This window comes from Arachis ipaensis, chromosome B2 (genome assembly GCF_059453495.1).
Source record: "Arachis ipaensis isolate K30076 ecotype BB chromosome B2, ASM5945349v1, whole genome shotgun sequence".
Classification (NCBI taxonomy): domain Eukaryota; kingdom Viridiplantae; phylum Streptophyta; class Magnoliopsida; order Fabales; family Fabaceae; genus Arachis; species Arachis ipaensis.
Genome location: NC_142437.1, coordinates 32505953 through 32525043, shown reverse-complemented (window position 1 = coordinate 32525043; position 19091 = coordinate 32505953). Strand labels below are relative to the sequence as shown.

General features: G+C 38.2%; 1 non-coding gene across 1 annotated transcript; it reads left to right on the top strand.

Annotated features, from left to right (window-relative positions):
- The first annotated feature begins 15853 nt into the window (after nt 1–15853).
- Nucleotides 15854–15961, top strand: LOC148573512 (small nucleolar RNA R71). The gene has a single exon (XR_015905509.1). It is a non-coding gene; the product is annotated as a small nucleolar RNA R71 (small nucleolar RNA).
- The last annotated feature ends 3130 nt before the right edge of the window (nt 15962–19091 follow it).

Below are 19091 nucleotides of genomic sequence, written 5' to 3'. Positions count from 1 at the left end.
CCATTTCGAGTTCTGTAGCTCCAGAAAATCCACTTTGAGTGCAGGGAGGTCAGAATCCAACAGCATCAGCAGTCCTTTTTCAGCCTAAATCAGATTTTTGCTCAGCTCCTTCAATTTCAGCCAGAAAAATACCTGAAATTATAGAAAAACACACAACTCATAGTAAAGTCCAGAAATATGAATTTTTCCTAAAAACTACTAGGAATAAACTAAAAACTAACTAAAACATACTCTAAACTATATGAAATTATCCCCAAAAAGCGTATAAAATATCCGCTCATCAGTATAACTCATACTCTGATTCTACAAAAAACCTACTTAATACCCTTGGTAACTTAAGCATCGGAGTCCCTTGCAGGTACCACCACCCTCCGGTGACGAAGGATTAGCATCACCAACAAGTCCAACAAGTTGGACGTAACAGCTCCGACCAATACAGAAGATCTCGTCCGAGATCGACCTACAGTTTCAGGTAACCCTCAGAACACTAACCCAATCAGCATTATAATATTCTTGAAGGATTAATGAAGATTGTACAAAAAAATGAAGACCTTGAAACATAGTACCTTTGATGTAGCAAGGAATCTGAAAAATAGTAGCATAATGAGTAATGTGGGGTGCTGATAAGAATTGGCTAACAACATGAACATGATAAGCAATATCCACTCGAGTAATAGTTAGATAGACAAAACCACCAACCAATTGTGTATCAATAGTAGGATTATCCAAAGCAGTGCCATCCATATAAGTGAAGCGAGCATTAAGCTCAAGCGGAGTAGATTTTGTGCGACTATCAGTAATCCTAACCCGAGCAAGAAGATCAAATGCATACTTTGCTTGAGAAAGATAGATGCCATCTTTTAACGAGATAACATCAAGATCAAGAAAATAACTAAGAGATCCAAGGTCTTTCATCTCAAAGTGATGGTGAAGACTTGCTTTGAGATCACTTATGCCATCAACATCATTACTATTAATGATCATGTCATCAACATATAATAGTAGGAGCAAAACACCCCTGTCAGTCTTGCAAATGAAAAGAGCATTCTCATGAGGACTGCAAGTGAAACCGAGGTTGTAGATAGTATTCATGAACTTTTCAAACCATTCTCGAGGAGCTTGCTTAACACCATACAGTATCTTGCAAAGAAGACTTACTTTGTTAGAAGAACAAGAATATCTCGGAAGAGGTTTCATGTAGACTCTCTGTTTTAAGTCACCATTGAGAAAAGTATTTTTCATATCCATCTGACTTAGAAACCATTTGCAGACTGCAGCAATCACAAGAAGAGTTCGAACAGATGTGAGTCGAGAGGGAAGGAAGAGAGAATTCTCAATTTGCAGGTGCCTACGGTTTGAGAAGAACAATAAAAATTGCAAGAATTAGCTATAAGGTTATTGAATTATGGCTCCAGTATGAAAGAATTAGAAATTTTTGTCACTATTATGGATACGTTGGGAATAACTTAAGGGCTTGCAATCAACACCTAGAAGACTCAGTGTCTAGAAGTGTTAAGGAGGAAAGGTGGAGCTCATGGCTAAGGGAGAAACAAGTGGGATGGAGGATTGACAAGCAAAAGGAGAATGAAAACCCGAATCCTGAAGTCAGAACAGAGGGGGAGAAGAAAAAAACCAAAAAGCCAACCCCTATATGTCTAATTCAAAATTTTTCTAGTTTATCAGTCCAAGACGGAAATCCTTTTGTTAAAAATATAAGGAGTGAAGTTCAGAGGGAGGAGGCAAAAGAAGGGGATGGAGGAGAGAAGGAAGTGTGTGCAGACAGCAGGGAAGTTCTCAAATTCACGGATAATGAAATCGCTGAAATAATAAATATAATTCCCACAATGCTTACATATTGTGTTTTCTCATTTGGAGCAGTGAATGAAGGTGATAGGAAGGCAAGAGATTGGAGGAAGAAATTGAAGCAACTTGCAAGGAAGGGGGAGAGAAGTAAGTCATTTTCAGGGAAAAAGAGGAAGTCAAAGGATGAGGTGATGCGTCCGCATCTTTAGTAGTTTTTATTATATTTTCCTTATGTTTCCTTAGGTTTAAATGCATAATCTTCTCTCAAATCTCATTAATTTCAATATCCTTTGCAACTAAACATTTTCAAAGTATTTTTAAGAAAATACAGGATTTAAAGATGAGAAAATCAAGTAGCAAAGCAAGGAGGATAAAGGAGCAACATGACAAAGCTTCTCAAAATAAACAGAAGGTTGTGCGTACGTATCTCCCATACATATGCACAAGTTTACTTCAAGAATTGAATCATGCCACGCTGTACAAGGCGTGCCACATGCTAATTCCAAGGCGTGCCACACTGTGCAGTACGTGCCACACCCTAGAAAAGAAATTCAAGTTGTGCGTACGCATCTCCCATGTGTACGCACGATGTACGAATTTTTTCCAAGTTGTGCGTACGCAATTACGCATCTCCCATGCGTACGCATGAATCTAATTTTTGTCAGGGAATGTCCCACGCTGTGCAGTACATGCCACGCCCTACAAGGAACGTCAGCAAGGGCATGCCACGCTTGGGAAGGAGAACACCCCTGAGACCAAATTCATGCCTAGCGTGACACGCTACAGTAATACGTGCTACGCCAAAGCCCAATTTCCTCAGTAAAATGCCATGCCAGTGAAGATATGATTTGATTCCATTTTGAATATTGAAGAAGATTCTGTTTTGGATTAGATTTGAATTCTATTTAATCTTGTTTTGATTTCCTTTTTAATTTTGTTATTTGAATTAGGATTATCTTAATTACTTCTGATTAAGATAAAATTTAGTTTTGAATTTGAATTTGAATTAAGAAATCTTGGATTTAAATAAGTGAGAATAGCTCACAAAGGAAGGCAGTCATGAGGGGAGGATCTTCGGATCCCTCACGTGTCTCTCTTCTTCTTCCTTTCTTTTATTTTGTTTTTCAATTCTCCGTGAGTCACTAAACCTTTGTCAAAGGATTAGGAGCTCTGTTCATATTTCGATGGTTTATTAATTTAAGTTTTCTTTTATTTTAAAGCTTTGTATTAATCTATTTATCATTGAGTGTTTCAGTCTTCATCAATGAAGGATTAGTAGCATTAATAGGTGTGCTAATCCTAATTTGAATTTGTTAACTGATTTGACATAATAGTGATGAATCCATATTTGACAATGTATTTTGGTTTGATTCGAATGGATTTCATTACATAAACTCACACTTATTCACTAAATTAGCATGCTTTTGTATTTTCTTCCTAAATTGTGCTTGATTATGAAAACATGCTCTTTTGCACTTATTTTGACTAATTTTATTCCGTCATTCGATACCTTGATGTTATTTGTGAGTGATTTCAGATGAACAAGGTAGAAATGGCTTGGTGGGAATGGAAGAGGAGTATGCATTTGGGAGAAAACATGAAGAAAATAAAAGAGGAGAGCTCAGCCATGCGTGCGTGCGCACAAGGATAAGTGTGTATGCACAGAAGGAATCAGCATGCGTGCGTGCGCACAACTACCCGTGCGTACGCACAAGAACCCAAGCAGAGCGAATCCAGAGCATCGCGAAGTGTGCGTGCGCACAACCCTCTGTGCGTACGCACAAGTAAAAATTTGGCGAAGTGTGCGTACGCACACGCCTGTGCGTCCACACAGGTCCCAGTGCGTGCCTTCATTAAAAATGCACGTGCACTCGTGATTTGGGGCTCCTTTTGGCCCATTTCTGAAGGCTTGAGGCTGGTTCAAGAGGCTATATTAAGGGAACAACAACATATAGCAATGGGGCCATCTTAGAATAGGAAAAAACACATAGTAGGAGTAGGAGTAGTGTAGATTAGGGAATTCTCTCTTAGGTTTAATTAGGGTTTGAAGCATTTTATACTTCAAGTTTGGTTTTGGATTCTAGCAATTGCATTGTAATTATTTCTTTAATTTCTCTTTCAATTACATTTCTTATTCTTCACTTTCATATATTTTACTCACTCTTGTCAATATTCACATAGTTTGCAATTTTGAATTCCTAGTTGTTTAATTTGATGTTTGATGGCTTTTATATGTTTGTTTGAATTATCTTTATTGACTTTGAGCATTTATGGTTCATAGCTTTCCTAAATTTACCAATTTTCCCATGTTTTATGTTTATGCCTACTATGTGTTCATTTATGTTTTGAACCACTTTTCTATCACTTTATAGCATTACTTGTTTATATTACATCCATAGTTCTTTTGTTCTTTTATTACTTCATTAGTTACAATTTTGCCTTGTTCTTTTATCTCTTTATTCCTTTATTGCTTTCTTGTCATTGAAAACCCCTTTGGCTTTCTTGCAACCAAAATTGTACACACTCATTGGCATTAGTTCCTAGGGAGAACGACCCAAAGTTGAATTACTCTCAATCTCGGATTATGTTTTGCATTTGAATATCATCTAAACTTTGATGTTGAGAGTTAGTTATTGGTTTAGCTATACTTGCAACGAAGTGATCTTATTTTGAGAAATTCTAGACCAACACTAGTTCTTCTTATCAAATTGGCGCCGTTGCCGGGGAACTAGCATCATGAGTGTTATAGTTTTGGTTGTTGTAAATATGTGAATAGTGTGAATAGATGCTTTTTGGTTGTTTGCTTGTTTTTGTTAGTAATTAGGATTTTGTTTGCTTTGTTGATTGATGTCTTTAGCTTTTATTTTCAATTTTCTCTATGAGTTATCACCCTCTTGGTTTGGAGTTTGGTTGTTATTATTTTGTAGGGCTTGATAACCTCAATTTTGGATTGCATCATGGGATTGGAGCATCTATTTTGGAAGGAGCCACCTCCTCTATATTACAATGAGCCATCCCCTTCCCAATGCACATACCCAACCCAAGGATATGGTGGATTTCATCTTGATTATGCACCCCTACCACCATATGCCTATAGCCCATATATTCAACATAAACCTAAACACTTGCCAACATGAGTCACCTCCCACACATACAACCTTCTTCCCAAATAATGAAACCCCTCTTTCACCACAATGTGGATTTGCCCAACCTTTGTCCCAAGAAGATCAAGATCTTCAAGCCTTTCTCCAAGAGCAAGAAGGATTCTGAAAGACACAAGGTCAATTCATGGCTACCATAGCCAAAGTAGTGAACCGCTTAGTTCTTCTACGCTCATCCGATCAAGGTATTCCTCTTGAGGAATGTGGAGGGTCAACTAATGCATGTAGTGAAGAAGAGAGCATGGAGCCACAAGGGAAAGAAGAAGGGTTAGATCTTGAAGTACAACAAGAGGGAGAAAGTGGAGTATGTGAACCGGAGGAGAGAAAGAGAGACATGAGGGAGATTGATCAAGATGAGGATTCCATCATTGATGATTTTTTGTCCTCCTTGGTCAATCCCCTTAATGATCCTAATGAACCTCTCCCCATTGAGTTTGAGAAAGACATGGAGGTAGACTTCTCACAACCTCCATGCTATGATATTAGGGATGGGGAAGAGGAGGAAGAGGTTGGTGAGGAAGGAGTTGACAACCAAGAACATATTGAGTGGGTGGCAATTTCACCTATGAACTTCATTGGCCCCATCAATATGCTATCTTGGAGACGGACTACCAACTCAAGGTCTTTCTTGGGTTGGTGAGTGGTGGAGAAAGGAGTGTTGGTAGCCAAAGAACTCCAAGGATCATTAAGAAGGTTAATTCAAGAATCAGAGTTCAAGCATGGTGTAGAGCATAATCGGGTGATTTCTGGAGAATGTTGGGTTGTTACAAGGGTCAACTAGGAGCTTTTCCATCCGGCTTGGAGCATGGAGATCAACAAGAAGGTGACCAGATGCATAGAATATGGGATCCCGGAAGAGCCTCTAAGTGCAAGCTTGGATGGAGGTTCAAGGAGGAGTGGAAACACAAACCACCCTAGCAAGAGTCTCCACAATAAAGTCCAACTTAAGGACTATAAACTAAAGTACTAGGTGGGAGATACCCCACCATGGTAACATCTTTCTTACCCTTTCTCTTTGTTTATAGTCTTAGTTTAGTGCATGTTTGTTTATCTTAGTTAGCTTAGATTAGTTTAGTTTTGAGCTTAGATATGTTAATCTGCATATGGATCATGATTTTGGATGTTTTGAATGTTTTGGGGTTGGTATGTTGATGTGCTAACGCTGGGACCCCTTAATTTTGAAAGAAAAATTTTTGAAAAAATAGGGCATCTGTGCGTGCGCACGCACTTGTGCGCGCACAAAACCTCTACATTTCGCGTCCCGTGCGTACGCATCCAGCTGTGCGTACGCACACCCCCTTGTAAAGCCACTGCTGGCAGCGCTCGCATGCCTTGTGCGCGCGCATTCCCCTGACTTTTGCATTCTGTGCGTGCGCATCCGCTCGTGCGTACACACGCAACCCCTATTTCGCACATCATGTGCAGCCGCACAAGCTTGTGCTTCCGCACGCAAGCTGGCAGCCCCTCTGGTGGGAGCGTTAGCACAGCTTGTGCGCCTGCACCCCAACCCTTCTTGCTTCTGTGCGTGCGCACGGACCTGTGTGCGCACGCACACATGATCCTCAACCTAAAAAAAACATTCTGTGCGCGCGCACAGGCTTGTGCGTGCGCAGACGTCTATTTTCACCTTCTGTTCGGAGCACTCGCACACTTTGTGCGGACGCACCCCTCCCCTTTTTCACCTAGTGTGCGTACGCACACATGTCTGTGCGTACGTACAACTGCTATTTTGGGCAAAATTTTTATTTCTTTTCCATTTAAGCCCTAACACACTCCCGCCCCTTCCACCCCTCCCTTTTCTTGCTTTTTCCATGTTTTTCCTCTTGTTTTACTTAGTCTTCATTGCATTTCATTTTTATTTTAGTTATTATATTAGTTTTACTTTAGTTGTTTCTATTTAAATAAGTTACAAGTATTTGTTTATTAGCGATAGGGTTGCCTTTTGAGACAATGTACTTATACTTTGCTTTAATATGCAAGTACTTAGTGGATTTGAATACTCATGTTTTGATTGAACCACTAGGGCAAATTATATAAGTGCATTGGATTAAGTTATTTGAGTTGAAATTACTTGTTCATCATGATTTCCGTGTTAAATTTATCACATGACCGGTACTTGCTCCTCGTTAATGCTTAGCATTTGTTTGAGTGACCTCACTTGATCGCTATCAAGTGTATCACTTTTTGTAACAAGTACCTATAATATGTGACTCTTTCTTTGTGTTTTATGATGAATAAGTAATTTTCTTTTCTTCATTGCATTGGTTATTGCTTGTTGTACTATTTTATCAATCTTGCACTTTCACTTGCACAATATCGATAACCAATCTCTCATAGATTCAATTCACTTTTGTGGTTACCTAGGGTTGCTTGTACCTTAAGTTTTGCTTATTCTTTACTTGCAACCTAGGCAATTTAATTGAGGAACGTATGCTATTTTCTTTTGATGAGCAACCCAAGCCCCCGTATTCGCCAGCTGACGGTAGAGCTCTTAGAGACATTCCCCCCGGATTGTGTTCATGCACGGAGGACCGTGCAAAGCTTAAGTGTGGGAGAGGATTCGTCATTTTGGGGCGTAAACTCTCTTTTCCAAACACTTTGCACTTTATTTTTGTTTACTTTTATTATGTTTCTTGTAGATATTTGTTAGTATTTTTTTTACTATTGCATCCTTACTCTAGTTAATATATATATATATATATTGCATTTGCATGGTATATATTTATAGATAGAAGTTGTAATTGGATGATGTAAATAGTATAGCACCTAGTTCAATTTTGTCCTAATTGTTTATGTTAGTTTTTTATTGTTGAAAATTAGGAATAGAACTAAGAAAATTTTTGAAAACTTGCATCCATCACAACATACATACATATAAGAAATAAGTTTTGGTGAAAAACAACAAAGATTTCCAAGAATTTTGCTTCAAGGGCATTCTATTGAATTGATTTGAAAACTATTTTCAAACTTGCTTGAATGATTTTTATGGAACATAGAAGAGTAAAGAACAAATACCTTGTGAGATTTTGAGCTATATTGAGTGGTTACACATTCTAACCACTAATTTTGTTCATAGTGTGATTTTTCTCCTTCTATGATTGTGATCTTGATTTTGCTTGATTCTTTATTTCCGATGTTTGATGTCTTGAATGCATTTAGCATGATTGAGGCCATTTTTGAATTAAACTCACTCACCCATATGGACTTACCCTTGCATCTATCTTTGTTAACCCCTTTTGAGCTTTTTAATCCCCTTTGTTCTAATTGTTAGCACATCACAACCCTAAGCGGAAAACCATGAATTACCTTGAATTTCATCTTTGATTAGCTTAGGTTGAGGAGTGTATATCATTTAAGTACGGAGGAAATTTTGAAAAACATTGGTAGAGAAAAAAATGTTGTTGTGGGTATTCATTGAAAATTTGGAAAAAAAAGGGTGCACATTCATGTATCAATTTGCTTTAACCATATGTATTTGTCATAGAAAAAAAGAGAAAAAAATGAAATGAATAATAATAATAATAATAATAATAATAATAATAATAATAATAATAATAATAATAATAATAATAATAATAATAATAATAATAATAATAATAATAATAATAATAGGGGACAAAAGTTATCCCAAAGAAAAAGAGAAAAAAATGTTGAATAAGAAATGCATATGTGTTTTGAATAGAAACTAAGGCATGAATGTGTGTGAAAAGAAGTAATGGGTGGTTAGAATGCATTTTCTATGGGTTGATTGATATAGGTTGAGTTGGGTACTTGAGCTAATCAAAGATTCAATCCTTTAGTCTACTTAGCCATATACTCATCCTACCCTTACCCCAACCCCATTACAACCTTCTAAAGACCTCATGATACTTGCATACATGCATCAAATACTTGTTGATTGTTAGATGAAAAGCAATTCCTTGAAAGCATGATTCGAGGAGATTTGAGTGATTTGACCCTAAAAACCAAGTGATTAGAGTGTACATACACCTAGTGAGGGTTCAATTACTCAATTATATGTTCCTTTACCTCTTGTCATGCATTCTTGCAAGTTGTTTCATTTTGAAACTTGAATCAATTCTCTAGATTTTGCTTGCATTGAGCTACTTCTTTGCTTAGCCCTATATGTTTATATACTTGCTTGGGAATTTTCTTGTTTGTTTGCACCAAATTAATAGGACATTCTAGATAGATATATATAGCTAGTATATAGCATAGATACATGCATATAGATAGTGCATTCAATAAGTTGTTTCCCTTTTATCCTTCTCCTTTGTATGTGTTTAGCATGAGGACATGTGGTATGCGAAATTGCTACTTAGGTTGTGAATTGTTGTTCGAAATTGATTCCCCGGCAATGGCACCAAAAACGGATGCACAGAACCATGGTCTAAACAGATCTTCACAACTTCACATAACTAACCAGCAAGTGCACTGGGTCGTCCAAGTAATACCTTACGTGAGTAAGGGTCGAATCCCACGGAGATTGTCGGTATGAAGCAAGCTATGGTCACCTTGTAAATCTTAGTCAGGCGGATATCAAATGGTTATGGAGTTTTCGAAATTAATTAATAAAATAGGGATAGAAATACTTATGTAATTCATTGGTGAGAATTTCAGATAAGCGAATGGAGATGCTTTCGTTCCTCTGAACCTCTGCTTTCCTGCTATCTTCATCCAATCAGTCTTACTCCTTTCCATGGCTGGCTTTATGTGATACATCACCATTGTCAATGGCTACTTTCGGTCTTCTCTCGGGAAAATGATCCAAATGCCCTGTCACGGCACGGCTAATCGTCTGGAGGCATCACCCTTGTCAATGGCTTCATCTTATCCTCTCAGTGAAAATGGTCAACGCACCCTGTCACGGCATGGCTATTCATCTGTCGGTTCTCGATCATGCTGGAATAGGATTTATTATCCTTTTGCGTCTGTCACTAACGCCCAGCAATCGCGAGTTTGGAGCTCGTCACAGTCATTCATTCATTGAATCCTACTCGGAATACCACAGACAAGGTTTAGACTTTCCAGATTCTCTTGAATGCCGCCATCATTCTAGCTTACACCACGAAGATTCTGATTAAGAGATCTAAGAGATACTCATTCAGTCGAAGGTAGAACAGAAGTGGTTGTCAGGCACGCGTTCATAGGGAATGATGATGATTGTCACGTTCATCACATTCAGATTGAAGTATGAATGAATATCTTAGAAGCGAAACAAGATGAATTGAATAGAAAACAGTAGTACTTTGCATTAATCTTTGAGGAACAGCAGAGCTCCACACCTTAATCTATGGAGTGTAGAAACTCTACCGTTGAAAATACATAAGTGATAGTCCAGGCATGGCCGAGAGGCCAGCCCTCAAACGTGATCTAAGATAGCATACAACTGATCAAAGATACCTAATACAATAGTAAAAGGTCCTATTTATGATAAACTAGCTACTAGGGTTTACAGAAGTAAGTAATTGATGCATAAATCCACTTCCGGGGCCCACTTGGTGTGTGCTTGGGCTGAGCTTTAACTTTTCACGTGCAGAGGCCATTTGTGGAGTTGAACGCCAGGTTTTGATCCATTTCTGGCGTTCAACTCTGGTTTTTGATCCCTTTCTGGCGCTGAACTCCAGAATTGGGCAGAGAGCTGGCGTTGAACGCCAGTTTACGTCATCTAAACTTGGGCAAAGTATAGACTATTATATATTTCTGGAAAGCCCTGGATGTCTACTTTCCAACGCAATTGGAAGCGCGTCATTTTAAGTTCTGTAGCTCCAGAAAATCCACTTTGAGTGCAGGGAGGTCAGAATCCAACAGCATCAGCAGTCCTTCTTCAACCTCTGAATCTGATTTTTGCTCAAGTCCCTCAATTTCAGCCAGAAAATACCTGAAATCACAGAAAAACACACAAACTCATAGTAAAGTCCAGAAATGTGAATTTAATATAAAAACTAATGAAAACATCCCTAAAAGTAACTAGATCTTACTAAAAACATACTAAAAACAATGTCAAAAAGCGTATAAATTATCCGCTCATCACAACACCAAAATTAAATTGTTGCTTGTCCCCAAGCAAATGAAAATCAAATAGGATAAAAAGAAGAGAATATACTATAAATTCCAAACTATCAATGAAACATAGCTTCAATCATATGAGCGGGACTTATAGCTTTTTGCCTCTTGAATAGTTTTGGCATCTCACTTTATCCATTGAGGTTCAGAATGATTGGCATCTATAGGAACTCAGAGTTCAGATAGTGTTATTGATTCTCCTAGTTCAGTATGATTATTCTTGAACACAGCTTCTTTATGAGTCTTGGCCGTGGCCCTAAGCACTTTGTTTTCCAGTATTACCACCGGATACATAAATGCCACAGACACATAATTGGGTGAACCTTTTCAGATTGTGACTCAGCTTTGCTAAAGTCCCCAATTAGAGGTGTCCAGGGTTCTTAAGCACACTCTTTTTTTTTGCTTTGGACCTTGACTTTAACCGCTCAGTCTCAAGTTTTCACTTGACACCAACACGCCACAAGCACATGGTTAGGGACAGCTTGGTTTGGCCGCTTAGGCCAGGATTTTATTCCTTTAGGCCCTCCTATCCACTGATGCTCAAAGCCTTGGGATCCTTTTTAATTGCCCTTGCCTTTTGGTTTTAAGGGTTATTGGCTTTTTGCCCTTGCCTCTTGGTTTTAAGAGCTTTTGGCTTTTTCTGCTTGCTTTTTCTTTCTATTTTTTTTTTTTTTGCCTATTTTTTTTCTGCAAGCTTTGTTCTTTACTGCTTTTTCTTGCTTCAAGAATCATTTTTATGATTTTTCAGATTATCAAATAACATGTTTCCTAGTCATCATTCTTTCAAGAGCCAACATATTTAACATTCTTAAACAACAACTTCAAAAGACATATGCACTGTTCAAGCATACATTCAGAAAACAAGAAGCATTGTCACCACATCAATATAATTAAACTAAGTTCAAGGATAAATTCAAAACTCATGTACTTCTTGTTCTTTTGAATTAAAACATTTTTCATTTAAGAGAGGTGATGGATTCATAGGACATTCATAACTTTAAGACATAGTTACTAACTACTAATGATCATGTAATGAAGACACAAACATAGATAAGCACACATCATAGAAAACGAAAAATAGAGAAAGTAAGAACAAGGAATGAGTCCACCTTAGTGATCGTGGCGTTTCCTCCTTGAGGAACCAATGATGTCTTTGAGCTCTTCTATGTCTCTTCCTTGTCTTTGTTGCTCCTCCCTCATTGCTTTTTGATCTTCTCTTATTTCATGGAGCATGATGGAGTGCTCTTGATGTTCCACCCTTAATTGTCCCATGTTGGCACTTAATTCTCCTAGGGAGGTGTTGATTTGCTCCCAATAGTTTTGTGGAGGAAAATGCATTTGAGGCATCTCCGGGATCTCATGGTGATGAGCTTCCTGCGCCTCTTGAGCTTCATGAATGGGCTCTCTTGCTTGCTCCATCTTTTTCTTAGTGATGGGCTTCTCTTCCTTAATAGGAATGTCTCCTTCTATGAAAGCTCCAGCTGAGTAGCATAGATGGCAGATAAGATGAGGAAAAGCTAGCCTTGCCATGGGGGATGACTTTTCGGCTATTTTGTAGAGTTCACTAGAGATGACTTCATGAACTTCTATTTCCTCTCCAATCATGATGCTATGAATCATGATGGCCCGATCCACTGTAACTTCAGATCGGTTGCTAGTGGGAATGATTGAGCATTGAATGAACTCCAACCATCCTCTAGCCATATGCTTGAGGTCCAATCTTCTTAATTGAACCGGCTTACCTTTGGAGTCAATCTTCCATTGAGCTCCTTCCACACATATGTCCATAAGGACTTGGTCCAACCTTTGATTAAAGTTGACCCTTCTAGTGTAGGGGCGTTCATCTCCTTGCATCATGGACAAGTTAAATGCCAACCTTACATTCTCCGGACTAAAATCTAAGTATTTCCCCCGAACCATTGTAACATAGTTCTTTAGATCCGGGTTCTTACTTTGATCATGGTTCTTGGTGATCCATGCATTGGCATAGAACTCTTGAACCATTAGGATGCCGACTTGTTGGATGGGATTTGTTAGAACTTCCCAACCTCTTCTTTGAATTTCATGTCGGATCTCCGGATACTCATTTCTTTTGAGTTTGAAAGGGACCTCAGGGATCACCTTCTTCTTGGCCACAACATCATAGAAATGGTCTTGATGGGCTTTGGAGATGAACCTTTCCATCTCCTATGACTCGGAAGTGGAAGCTTTTGTCTTTCCCTTCCCCTTTCTAGAGGATTCTCTGGTCTTAGGTGCCATCAATGGTAATGGAAAAACAAAAAGCTTATGCTTTTACCACACCAAACTTAGAATATTGCTCGCCCTCGAGCAATAAAAGAAAGAATAGAGGAAGAAGAAGAAGAAAATATGGAGGAGAGGGAGAGTGGGAAGTGTTTCGGCCAAGAAGGGTATAGAGGGTTGTGTTGTGTGAATTTGATGAAGAATGGAAGGCTTTATATAGGGAAGGGAGCGGGGTTAAGGTTCGGCCATTTAGGGTGGGTTTGGGTGGGAAATTGGTTTTGAATTTTGAAGGTAGGTTGAGTTTATGAGGTAGGTTTATGGGGAAGAGTGGATGGATGTGAGTGGTGAGGAGGTGATGGGGAAGAGAGATTGAGGTGATTGGTGAAGGGTTTTTGGAGAAGAGTGTTTATGGGATTATGTGAAAGAGAGTGGTGAGGGATGAGAAGAAGTGAGTGGAGGTAGGTGGGGATCCTGTGGGGTCCACAGATCCTGAGATGATCCTGTGGGGTCCACAGATCTTGAGGTGTCAAGGCATTTACATCCCTGCACCAATTTAGGCATGCAAAATGCCCTTGCACACAACTCTGGGCGTTCAGCGCCAGGTTGGTGCCCATTTTGGGCGTTCAACGCCCATTTACTAGCCATTTCTGGCGTTGAACACCAGAACCATGCTTGTTCTGGGCGTTCAGCGCCAGGATGCTGCCCATTTTGGGCATTCAGCGCCAGAACCATGCTCTGTTCTGGCGTTGAACGCCAGGCAGATGCTCCTCCAGGGTGTGATTTTTCTTCTGCTGTTTTTGATTCCGTTTTCAATTTTTCTCTTTATTTTGTGACTCCACATGATCATGAACCTATAAAGACATATAACTAAGAAAAATATAGTTAGATAAATAAAAATTGGGTTGCCTCCTAACAAGCGCTTCTTTAATGTCAATAGCTTGACAGTGGGCTCTCATGGAGCCTCACAGATGTTCAGAGCATTGTTGAGACCCTCAAACACCAAACTTAGAGTTTGACTGTGGGGGCTTTGTTTGACTCTGCTTTGAGAGAAGCTTTTTCTGCTTCCTCTCCATGGATGCAGAGAGAGATCCTTGAGTTGTAAACACAAGGTTGTCCTTAATTAATTGAAGGATCAATTCTCCTCTGTTCACATCAATCACAGCTCTTGCTGTGGCTAGGAAAGGTCTTCCTAGGATGATGGATTCATCCTCTTCCTTTCCAGTATCCAGGATTATGAAATCAGCAGGGATGTAAAGGCCTTTAACCTTTACCAACACGTCCTCTACTTGTCCATAAGCCTGTTTTCTTGAATTGTCTGCCATCTCTAATGAGATTTTAGCAGCTAGCACCCCATAGATTTCCAGTTTCTCTATTACAGAGAGGGGCATGAGGTTTATCCCTGAACCAAGGTCACACAGAGCCTTAAAGATCATGGTGCCTATGGTACAAGGTATTATGAACTTTCCAGGATCCTATCTCTTCTGAGGCAATGTCAGTTGATCCAGATCACTTAGTTCATTGATGAACAAGGGAGGTTCAACTTCCCAAGTATCAATGCCAAATAATTTGGCATTTAGCTTCATGATTGCACCAAGAAACTTGGCAGTTTGCTCTTCAGTAACATCCTCATTCTCTTCAGAAGAGGAATACTCATCAGAGCTCATGAATGGCATAAGGAGGTTTAATGGGATCTCTATGGTCTCTAGATGAGCCTCAGAGTCCTTTGGTTCCTCAGAGGGAAACTCCTTATTGATCACTGGACGTCCCAAGAGGTCTTCCCCTTTGGGATTCACATCCTCTCCTTCCCTTACAGGTTCGGCCATGGTGCTTATGTCAATGGCCTTGCACTCTCCTTTTGGATTCTCTTCTGTATTGCTTGGGAGAGTACTAGGAGGGATTTCAGTGATCCTTTTACTCAGCTGGCCCACTTGTGCTTCCAAATTTCTAATGGAAGACCTTGTTTCATTCATGAAACTTACACTGGCCTTGGACAAATTAGAGACTAAGTTTGCTAAGCGAGATGGATTCTGCTCAGAATTCTCTGTCTGTTGCTGAGTGGATGATGGAAAAGGTTTATTATTGTTAAACCTGTTTCTTCCACCATTATTAAAGCCTTGTTGAGGCCTTTGATCCTTCCATGAGAGATTTGGATGATTTCTCCATGATGGGTTATAGGTGTTTCCATAAGGTTCACCTAAGTAATTCACCTCTGCTATTGCAGGGTTCTCAGGATCATAAGCTTCTTCTTCAGAAGATGCCTCTTGAGTACTGTTGGATGCAGCTTGCATTCCATTCAGACTCTGAGAAATCATATTGACTTGCTGAGTCAATATTTTGTTCTGAGCCAATATGGCATTCAGAGTATCAATTTCAAGAACTCCCTTCTTCATAGGCGTCCCATTATTCACAGGATTCCTTTCAAAAGTGTATATGAACTGGTTATTAGCAACCATGTCAATGAGTTCTTGAGCTTCTGCAGGCATTTTCTTTAGGTGAATGGATCCACCTGCAGAAGTATCCAATGACATCTTTGATAGCTCAGATAAACCATCATAGAATATATCCAGGATGGTCCATTCTGAAAGCATGTCAGAAGGACACTTTTTGGTCAACTGTTTGTATCTTTCCCAAGCTTCATAGAGGGATTCACCATCTTTTTGTTTGAAGGTTTGAACATCCACTCTAAGCTTGCTCAGCTTTTGAGGAGGAAAGAACTTGGCTAAGAAAGCCGTGACCAGCTTATCCCAAGAGTTCAGGCTGTCTCTAGGTTGAGAGTCCAACCAGATTCTAGCTCTGTCTCTTACAGCAAATGGGAAAAGCATGAGCCTGTAGACTTCATGATCTACTCTATTAGTCTTAACAGTATCATATATCTGCAAGAATTCAGTTAAGAACTGAAAAGGATCTTCAGATGGAAGTCCATGAAACTTGCAGTTCTGCTGCATCAGAGAAACTAATTGAGGTTTCAGCTCAAAGTTGTTTGCTCCAATGGTAGGAATGGAGATGCTTCTTCCATGTAAATTGGAATTTGGTGCAGTAAAGTCACCAAGCATTCTCCTTGCATTGTTGTTGGGTTCGGCTGCCATCTCCTTTACTTGTTCGAAATTTTCAATCAAGTTGTCTCTGGATTGTTGTAATTTGGCTTCTCTTAATTTCCTCTTCAGAGTCCTTTCAGGTTCTGGATCAGCTTCAACAAGAATGCCTTTTTCTCTGCCCCTGCTCATAAGAAAGAGAAGAGAAAAAGAAAAGAAGAGGAATCCTCTATGTCACAGTAAAGAGGTTCTTTATTGTTAGTAGAAAAGAAGAAGAGAAAAATCTGAACTCAGAAAGAGGGAGAGGGTTCGGATTTTTTGGTGGGTGAGGGAGAGATGTTAGTAGATGAATAAATAAATAGAATAAGATGAGAGAGGGAAAATTTCGAAAATAATTTTGAAAAAGAGTTAGTTGATTTTTGAAAATAGTTTTTGAAAAAGGTTAGTAGTTTTTCGAAAATTAAGATTTGAAAATTAAAATAATTAGTTAATTAAAAAGAAATTTTGAAAAAGAGGGAGATATTTTCGAAAATTAGAGAGAGAGAGTTAGTTAGGTAGTTTTGAAAAAGATAAGAAACAAACAAAAAAGTTAGTTAGTTAGTTGAAACAAATTTTGAAAAGGTGAGAAGTTAGGAAGTTAGAAAAGATATTTTGAAATCATATTTTGAAAAAGATAAGATAAGAAGATATTTTTGAAAAGATATGATAGAAATTAGTTTTTGAAAAAGATTTGATTTTTTTTTTAAATCACAATTAATGACTTGATTCACAAGAAATCACAAGATATGATTCTAGAACTTAAAGTTTGAATCTTTCTTAACAAGTAAGTAACAAACTTAAAATTTTTGAATCAAAACATTAATTGATTATGTTATTTTCGAAAATTATGAGATAAAATTAAGAAAAGATTTTTGAAAAATATTTTTGAAATTTTCGAAAATAACTAAGAATTTTGAAAAAGATTTGATTTTTGAAAAAGATTTTGAAAAAGATGAGATTTTCAAATTGAAAATTTGATTTGACTCATAAGAAACAACTTGATTTTTAAAATTTTTGAAAAAGTCAATCCAAATTTTCAAATTTGATGAGAGAAAAATGGAAAGATATTTTTTTGATTTTTTTGAATTTTTAATGATGAGAGAGAAAAACATGAAAATGATGCAATGCATGAAAATTTTTAGATCAAAACAATGAATGCATGCAAGAATGCTATGAATGTCAAGATGAACACCAAGAACACTATGAATGTTAAGATGAACACCAAGAACATATTTTTGAAAAAAAAATTTAATGCAAAGAAAACATGCAAGACACCAAACTTAGAATTCTTTAATGCTTAGACATTAAGAATTCAAGAATGCATATGAAAAACACCATACAACACAAACCAAAAAATCATCAAGATCAAACAAGAAGACTTACCAAGAACAACTTAAAGATCATGAAGAGCACTATGAATGCATGAATTTTCGAAAAAAATGCAAGATGCATATGCAATTGACACCAAACTTATAACATGACACATGACTCAAACAAGAAACAGAAAAATATTTTTGATTTTTATGATTTTCTAAAATTTTTTTTTGTATTTTTTTTTTCGAAAATTTTTGTTAAAAATAAAAATAAGGATTCCAAAATTTTTAATATGAATTTCAGGAATCTTGCATTCTTAGTCTAAAGCTTCAGTCCAGGAATTAGACATGGCTCACTAGCCAGCCAAGCTTTCAAAGAAAGCTCCGGTCCAAAACACTAGACATGGCCAATGGCCAGCCAAGCTTCAGAAAGATATCAGAATATACTGCTCATTACTTATCAAATATATAACTTCCCTCCATGCTGATGGTTTGGAAGCCTCAGTCCAAATGAATTTAGACATGGCTTTACAGCCAGCCAGGCTTCACATGCTTCATGAAACACTAGAATTCATTCTTAAAAATTTTGAATCTAAAATTTTTTTTTTTCGAAAACACAAGAAAAAAAAATTTTTAAAGAATTTTGAAAAAATTTTTTTTTGAAAATAAAACAAAAAGAAAATTACCTAATCTGAGCAACACGATGAACCGTCAGTTGTCCATACTCGAACAATCCCCGGCAACGGCGCCAAAAACTTGGCATGCGAAATTGCTACTCAGGTTGTGAATTGTTGTTCGAAATTGATTCCCCGGCAATGGCACCAAAAACGGATGCACAGAACCATGGTCTAAACATATCTTCACAACTTCGCATAAATAACCAGCAAGTGCAATGGGTCGTCCAAGTAATACCTTACGTGAGTAAGGGTCGAATCCCACGGAGATTGTCGGTATGAAGCAAGCTATGGTCACCTTGTAAATCTCAGTCAGGCGGATATCAAATGGTTATGGAAATTTCGAAATTAATTAATAAAATAGGGATAGAAATACTTATGTAATTCATTGGTGAGAATTTCAGATAAGCGAATGGAGATGCTTTCGTTCCTCTGAACCTCTGCTTTCCTGCTATCTTCATCCAATCAGTCTTACTCCTTTCCATGGCTGGCTTTATGTGATACATCACCATTGTCAATGGCTACTTTCGGTCTTCTCTCGAGAAAACGATCCAAATGCCCTGTCACGGCACGGCTAATCGTCTGGAGGCATCACCCTTGTCAATGGCTTCATCTTATCCTCTCAGTGAAAATGGTCAACGTACCCTGTCACGGCACGGCTATTCATCTGTCGGTTCTCGATCATGCTGGAATAGGATTTACTATCCTTTTGCGTCTGTCACTAACGCCCAGCAATCGCGAGTTTGGAGCTCATCACAGTCA